This window comes from Lygodium microphyllum, chromosome 2 (assembly GCF_053477565.2).
Source record: "Lygodium microphyllum isolate KBCC chromosome 2, Lygodium_microphyllum_v1.1.10, whole genome shotgun sequence".
Taxonomy (NCBI): Eukaryota; Viridiplantae; Streptophyta; class Polypodiopsida; order Schizaeales; family Lygodiaceae; genus Lygodium; species Lygodium microphyllum.
In genome coordinates, this window is record NC_141136.1 from 81967061 (window position 1) to 81975291 (window position 8231).

Below are 8231 nucleotides of genomic sequence, written 5' to 3' on the forward strand. Positions count from 1 at the left end.
CACGTGTGTAGAATGCACCTCCTCTACCCTCCACCCAACCCAAATGACTCCCAATAGGCTAGCACAACCTTGGTGGTTCCTAAATCTTTCTAAGAAGAGGGATTCATCAACAAATATATTGGGATGATTTTGGAGGAATTGCAAACATCACATTCTCTCCACAAGTACAATAAAGCTACTAGGGAAACAATGAGCATGGAAGTACAAAATGTCCAACTATTGATAATAATCAACCTTATTGAAGGATCAATAGACTAATGACATATCCATGCAAACTACACATAATTGTGAAGAGCTTGAATAGGTGTATCCCATACTCTTGGAATAATAGGCCAATTTATTTAAGGACTTGTTAATGAATCCTTCTAAATCTAGCCTCTGCATCAAGCAAGAGAGACTTCTTCTTAGACCTCACAGATACTGCCAATGCTCTCTCAATATCATTACCATATATTGAAACCTTTTCTTGTCATTGTAACAAAAACTTCTCATCAAGCAAGAGAAACATGAGATCATCAAAATCAAGTTCAAGAGTGGAAACCCACACCCTCAAAGCTGAGCCACCATATCATACTTTGGAGGAAGCTTAGTAAGAACCAATGAAGATATTAATAGTATTTTATGGAGGCTAAAGTCAAAGTACAAGTGTCATATTTATTTAATAGTGGATTATAATTTTGGAGCACTTTGATCTATTATTTTGGACACTTATATTATTCTATACTTCATGGACATGAGATTATCATGATGCATTATTTTCTAAGAACCAAGATCACTCTCGTACACATGTATTCTATTTGTTGTACTTGCACATGCAACTATTGCGTAGGATACACACATGTATTTGTCATTGTATTAGTGTTGGCATATAGATATACTAAGGTTGTTTTAATATGTGTTTGTGTGTGAACAAGGGGCATAAGTCTTTATCCAAAAAGGTTATTTATAGAAGCTCTACTTAGCACATGGGGGAGTAGAGGAAGAAGGTGGTGGAAGGGAAAAGATGAGGGAAGTTAGAAGCTTTGGGACAAAGGTTGGCGTTTTGTTCTCTTGTCTTTTCTTTTTGTCTTTTTTTCCATGAGTGATACAAAAGATTCACTTCTTAGAGAGCGGCTGCAAAGTAAGTCAAACATAGGCTTTGCTCAAGGGATATAGCTTAAGAAAGGTCTAGAGTTAAATGGGTGACTTTGGGTAGAAGGGATGTGTACACTTGGCAAACCTAGTATCCACCATGTTCTCTAGCAAAGCTACATAGTAGGATGGAAATAATATAGCTCAAAGATGAAGTCTTGCCATGGCAATGCAATCAATCCCTGTGTTGATATCAAAGAACAAGGGTGACAAAATACCCTCACGGGTAGTCGGTGGATGCTGTAAGAGTTTGACAATGAGGCAGAGATAATTGCAAGTCACTATGAATGCTAGATTTGGAAAATTTGTGAACAGTTTAAGAAAATTGTTGAAGGAGAACTGTAAATCTTGCAATGGGAAGTGTAGATTTTACTCTCACGTGAAGCATTCATATTGGGACTTTTGGGAAAGTTATATATGCCATGTTGCTCAACATCATATTCACTTCTATACCTTCTTGGATAAGGAGCAATAGAGCACATATGCCCTCTACTTAGAGTAGAAAAAGTCAAAATATATCAATTCATCTGCTTTGAGGATAGGATATCTCCATATTATGGAAATAGAATTTAATTTACCATTTTGTGACTTTTTTATAGGTTATAGGCTAAGAATGTGATAGGGAGATAGAGATCAACTTATATTATGGGAGGTGCAATCGATATTATAGAAAATACTATAATAATAATAATATGATTTTAAAGGTATTAATTTGCACATTCTCATTGTCTATTTACCATATAATCGTGACTTATTGTATGTATGCACTGTGTGTGACATTAGTTGTATTGTGCTTCATAGATAGATAGCAAGGAACTAATATGTTTAGTGCTATGATGAGTAGATTATGAAGTGAAAATAGATAAATTAGTACTTTTGCATAATTATTAAGTATAAATAATATTTAGATGAATATATATAGTAAACATTATATATAATAAAATATATTCATATGATATTGCATATTATTAAAATTATTAGTTTATTTGTGAAATGTATGTTTAAGCTTCTTTAGTGGTAATCTTAAATGAATCATTGGTCTTTATTATTGAATTATATGATTTGATATTTTAAATATAAATAATATTAAAATAATAGATTTAAGATATGCATTTATTAAAATAAGATTTATTTATGGAATGCTTTGCTATTTTTTTATGCCGTTCATTTTTAGAAATATATTTTTTAGTTTTCTTTAGAAAGGTAATAGGATCATGGGTAAAATAGGAGGGCACGGTAAAAACTTAGTTTTGTTGTTTTTTCCTGATTCAAATCAGAATTGAGAGCTTTCAAAGTTATTTTGGAGATTTTTTGGCATATTTTAGATGCAATGGTGATGTCAAAATATCATGATTCAACACATAGAATTTTCTATATTAAGTACAATAAGGGTTACATGAAATCTCTTAATATATAAAACACAGTAGTTTCATTTATATTTGTATTTTCTTTGTAATTAAATATATGATATGAATGTAAATAGGTATGTAATCAATGTTTTATAATAGAGATTGACAAACCATGGCTTTTGTCATAGGGAAGATTAGATCCTATCATGTGTTTTCTCTCGTTTATTTTTATTATTTATTTATTTAATTTTTCTATATTGCATAACATTATTTGTATTTAATATTTAAGGTATTAGATTTATCACATGCTCCACTTTGCAAGAGTGGCATCAGAGTCTGGATATACTCTAACTTTTAATTGTTAGAGTAACCTTAGTATAAATTTATACTTTAGTTAAAATATGTAAATGATGATTTATGATTTCTTCAAGCATTTATCTTGTCTATTAGTAACCCTAATACAAACTTGCAGCATGAGAGAGAGTATGTTATAAAAACTAGATTTTACTTATCATTTTGTGAGTATAAGATGGTTTTAGATTTATTTATTTTTAGATTCTCATTGTCCATTTGCCATATAACCGTAACCTATTATACATAAGTATTGTGTGTGACAATGTCGCATTCTACTTGGTAGATAAATGGTATGAAACTAATATATTTAGTGTTAAGGTGACTAAATAGGTGAAAGTAGGCAAATTAGTATTTTGGAAGAATTATTGAGTATAAGTAATCTTTAGGTGAATCTATATAGTAAGCATAATATATAATAGTATGTGTTCACATGATATTATGTATTATTAAAATTATCGATTTATTTTTAAATTATATACTTAAGCTTTTTAGGTGGTAAATTTAAATGAATCATTGATCTTTACTATTAATTTTTTGATTTAATATCCATAATGTAAATAAAATATTTAAGATATATTTTATTAAAAAAGTTCTTTGAATTTTTTTGTTATTTTCCTTATATGGTTCATTTTTAGAAAGATTTTTCTAGTTTTCTTATAAAGGCAATAGGATCATGCACAAAACAAGAGAATAAGGTAAAAACTTAGTTTAGTTGTTTTTTTATCATTATTCAGAGTCAAAATGTAAAGTTTTTAAAGTCCATTTGGGAATTTGCATATATTGCAAACGTGATGGCGATGTCAAAATGCCATGATTCAACACATAGAATTTTTTGCATTAATTACAATAAGCTGCATGAAATCTCTTAATATATAAAACTTGATAGTTTCGTCTATATTTGTATTTTCTTTGCAATTAGAGATATGATATTAATATAAATAGCTATATAATCAATATTTAATCTTAGAGGGTGAGAAACCATGGTTTTTATCATGGGGGAGATTAGGCCTTATCGTCTGATTTCTCTTCTTGTATTTAAAATTCTTAACTTATTCGATTCTTTTATATTTCATAACATTGTTTGTATTTAATATTTGAGGTATTTGATTTACCATGTGGTCTGCTTCATAACAACAAAACTAAGTTTTAACCCTATTTTCTTGTTTTGTGCGCGATCTTGTTGCCTTTCTAAAGAAAGCTAATTTTTTTTCTAAAAATGAACCACATAAAGAAAGTGGCACAACACTCTATTTAAAAAATTAAAGTAATAAAATTATATCTTAAATTTATTATTTAAATATTATTTATATTAAAGATATTAAATCAAATAATTTAATAGTAAATATCAATAATTTATTTAAAAATACTACTAAAGAAGCTTAAACTTGTAATTCACAAATAAACTAATAATTTTAATAATACGTATTATCATGTGAATACATATTATTATGTATTATGCTTATTATGTAAGTTCACCTAAAGATTATTTGTACTCAATGATTCTTCAAAAATACTAATTTTCACAATTATATCTAATAATATACTCACTATAATACTAAACATATAAATTCCCTATCATCTATCTACCAAGCACAATGTGACTAGTATCACACGCAGTTGCTTACGTTTAACAAGTTACGATTATATGGTAAACAAACAATAAGGATCTACAAATAAATATGTATAAAATCACTTAAAAATATAGTATTTTCTAAATACCTATTACACAATCCCACTGATAAGCTGATTTCTATCTCCCTTTCATAATCTTAGCCTTATAACCTATTTTAAAAACTCACAAAGTGATAAGCAAAATCTAGTTTCTAAAACACTCCATTCTAGCTGGAGCTTCCATGATTCTCATGGTTTTTCTGCAAGATACTCCCTTTGATTCTTCTCCTTGGGAACCTTACAAACTACCTTTACAACTAATTGATCTTGTTTTCCCAACCATTTCCAAGCTATATTCTCTCCCACACTGATGAGCTTATCCACTGTGCTAAGTAGTAAGGGATTGTTGAATTTGGCATTCTCATAGGTATCAAAATTAAAAATGAGGGACTCATCGACCTTCTTTGGCTTCTCATGATAATTGGATAATCTAGATACTATTAACCTTAGCACAAGAAGAAAGCAGAAAAAGCAGAAAAGCGCAAGTTGGGTTGACTAAAAGAGGTGGAGCAAGAAGGGAAATGGCTGAAAGTGCAAGAGCGGCCTCAAAAGCTAAGTCAAAGGTAGAAGCGCATTTTTAAAATGCAAAGGCGTCACCAAAGATTTGTAAAAGAGTGCTAGGCTCCCTCCTATGTAAATTGTAAAGGGTAGAAGGGCATGGGTAAAGAGAAAGAGCAACTAGAAGGGAATGGGAAAAGAGGACCTTGCCATGATGGCCGGTTATGTAAAAAAGGGAATGGGTACCCAAAGGGATGAGGGCTTTGTATATAAACTCAAAAAGAGAATGAGAAGCTCATTCTTTGGTGTATGTGGCAATATGGACTCTTCTTCTTCTCTCCTTCTCTTCTCTTGCTTGCTTGTGAGTGCTTGAGGGAGGGAGTGTGAGTGTGTGAGGGAGTGAGTGTATGAGGGTGAGGGATCTTGGAGGTGAAGTCCTCCACCATCTCCTTTCTTCTTCTTCTCTTCTCTTCTCTTCTCTTCTCTCGTCTCGCACGTGGCTATGGAGGATGGAGCTTGGAGGAAGAGGCTTGAGGATGCTTGAGCTTGCATCACGAATCGTGGAGCTATTGGAGTGATTGAGGATGCTTGAGCTTGCATCACGAATCGTGGAGCTATTGGAGTGATTGAGAGAGGAAGCAACTCAATTGGGCATCAAGGTAAGCTCACTATAATCATAGAGAGGGACAACGTGTCAGCTATGTGAGAGGTAGCCATTAGTGCTTGCTTGAAATGCTTGAAGAAATAAGCGGTCCGTGGGTCTTGGCAGTTGAACGAGAGCTTCCTTTACATTTTGGTTCCATTGTTGGGATCAATAGATTCAAGCTTGAGCGCTTGAATCAAGCGTCGAAGTAGGGTTCACCCCCGAACCGATGCTCTTTATAGGTAGGAGATTTGGGAGTTTAATCTTTGAAATAAGTAAGTATTTTGTGTTGTTGATAGTTAGGCAAGTAGGAGGGAGCATTGCAGTTTTGTATTTTGAATTTCTATTGCACTTAGAGTAGGTTAGGACCAATAACTTGCAAGGAAATAATAGGGTTTTGCTACTGTGAAACAGGCCCAAATAGGGCATAGATCAGGGAAATAGAGTGCTGGAAGGATTTATACCACTCGAGCCTTAGCCGCGGGGAAGGGTTTACAACCCAAGAGGTCAAGGAAGAGCTCATTTGCAACTGTTGCATTCTGAGAGAGCTTGAGAGAGAGAGAGAGAGAGAGAGAGAGAGAGAGTTGCAGTGGTGCGCAAATTGGATGCTAAATGCGCACGTACTAGATGCCGAAAGGTCCCCAATAATAAAGAACTCTAAAAAACTCATAAAGCAAAAAGAAGGTTTTGCATGACATGAGACAAAAAGACAAATTGGGTACAATCTCCCTCTATGCCTTGTGTGAGTGCTTCACAAGGCATGTATTTATAAATTATTAATCTCCAAGCTAAAAAATAGCCCAATTTACAATTAGCAAGCTTTGGCTTTTGTGTTTGCTTTTATCCAAATAAAGAATAAAGCGGTTGGGCATTCCTAAAACCGGGCTGTGTCCAAATACCATGTCCAATAATGAAATATTTAAATCGAGCACTTATGTGCATAGAAAATAATAAATATTTATCAAGTGTTTCAATAAATAAGCGTGACTAAATAAATATTAGGGCCACGCCTTTAATGATAAGATGCACGCCCATCAAAAATAATAATTCTTCTAGGTAATTTGAATACACGCCATTTCCCGGTCCTTCCGAACGCCATCGCTGCCTGCTCTACACATCAACTGAAGCATTCATAATTGCTAGAAATAATAAGATAAAACCCACAAAAGTGAATATTTAGCAGTCTTCTGCTACAAAATAATCAAATAGGTTGGAACTCTGTTCTAACCTTAATTTAATACGAGTGCACTCTAAACTCATAAACGTCCATTAATTTAATATGTATTTTACGGAATTACTTGCCATGGAATCACCCATGCACACATTAAATTAATATGATGCCTGAAAAGGACAGGCGTCCCCGTCAACTTCTCGCACAAGGAATCCACCTTGTGTACGAGCCTTGGCAAATAAATATAGTTTTACGGAATCCACTACAAAACCTTAAGGAATCCACCATGGAATAAAAACTTCACGGAATCCACTGTGGAATATGCCTCTTGGCATCATACTGTGGGAGCTTTTGCACAACCGCTAAGACCCATGGACCGCCGCTTATTGCTCAAGCGTTCCAAGCCGAGCACTAATGGCTACCTCTCACATAGCCAACACGCCCTCCATATCTACGGGTGTAGTGAGCTTACCTCCATGCTGATCAAGTTACCTCCTCTCCTGCACACTTCGGTAGCTGCACGATCCAAGTGCAAGCTTCAAGCAAGCTCCATTCTCAAGCTCCAAGCTCCAAGCTCCATTGCCGTGAGCAGTCCAAGCGAAGAGAAGAGAAGAGAAGAGAAAAAGAGAGGGGAAGATGGAGAGATTTTCCTCCCCGGTCCCTCATCCTCACACACTCACTTCCTCACACTCTCACACTCCCTCTCTCAAGCACAAGCTCAAGCAAGCAAGAAGAAGAAGAAGAAGAAGAAGAAGAGAGCCACCTTTGGCCACACATAAGAACGAGCTTCTCATTTACTTTTCAACTTTATATACAAAACCCTAAATCCCTTTTGGACGGTCATCCCCTTATCTCCTTTTTTACATGGCCGGCCGTGGCCTAGGTCCTTTTTCCCATTGTCCTTCTATCTTCCTAGCTTCCTTCATATCTCCCATCTACCTTTACAAACTGCACGGGTGAGAGCCTAGCACTCCTTAAATTAAACCATGATGCGCTTGCGCTCTTTTACAAAAGTATTGCCTTGTGCTTTTTCTTATGCGCATTTTTTCTTTATTTAAGACTTTTCTGCACTTCTTCTACTTCCATATTTTTCTTGGCGCACCTTCGTCTTCCGTTTCACTTTTGCCTTGGCCTTTGTCTTTTGCTTTAGATTTTCCAGATTTTCCACCTTGTTCATCTGACGGTTAACATTACCCCCCTCCTAGACCAGTGCCAATCCCGTGGCACTCACAATTGTAGGTAGCAAACTTTAGCATGCACTGAAGACGTGGGCGGCAAGGACGTCTGTGGTTGCCGTGGAGGAGTGTTGGTGGTGGTGGGGAGGAAGGTCTGTGGGGGCACGTTGGTGGCCTAAGTGGCTGGTGGTAGGGTTGTTGGAGTTGGTGGTAGGACTGTTCTTTGTGGGGATTGCACT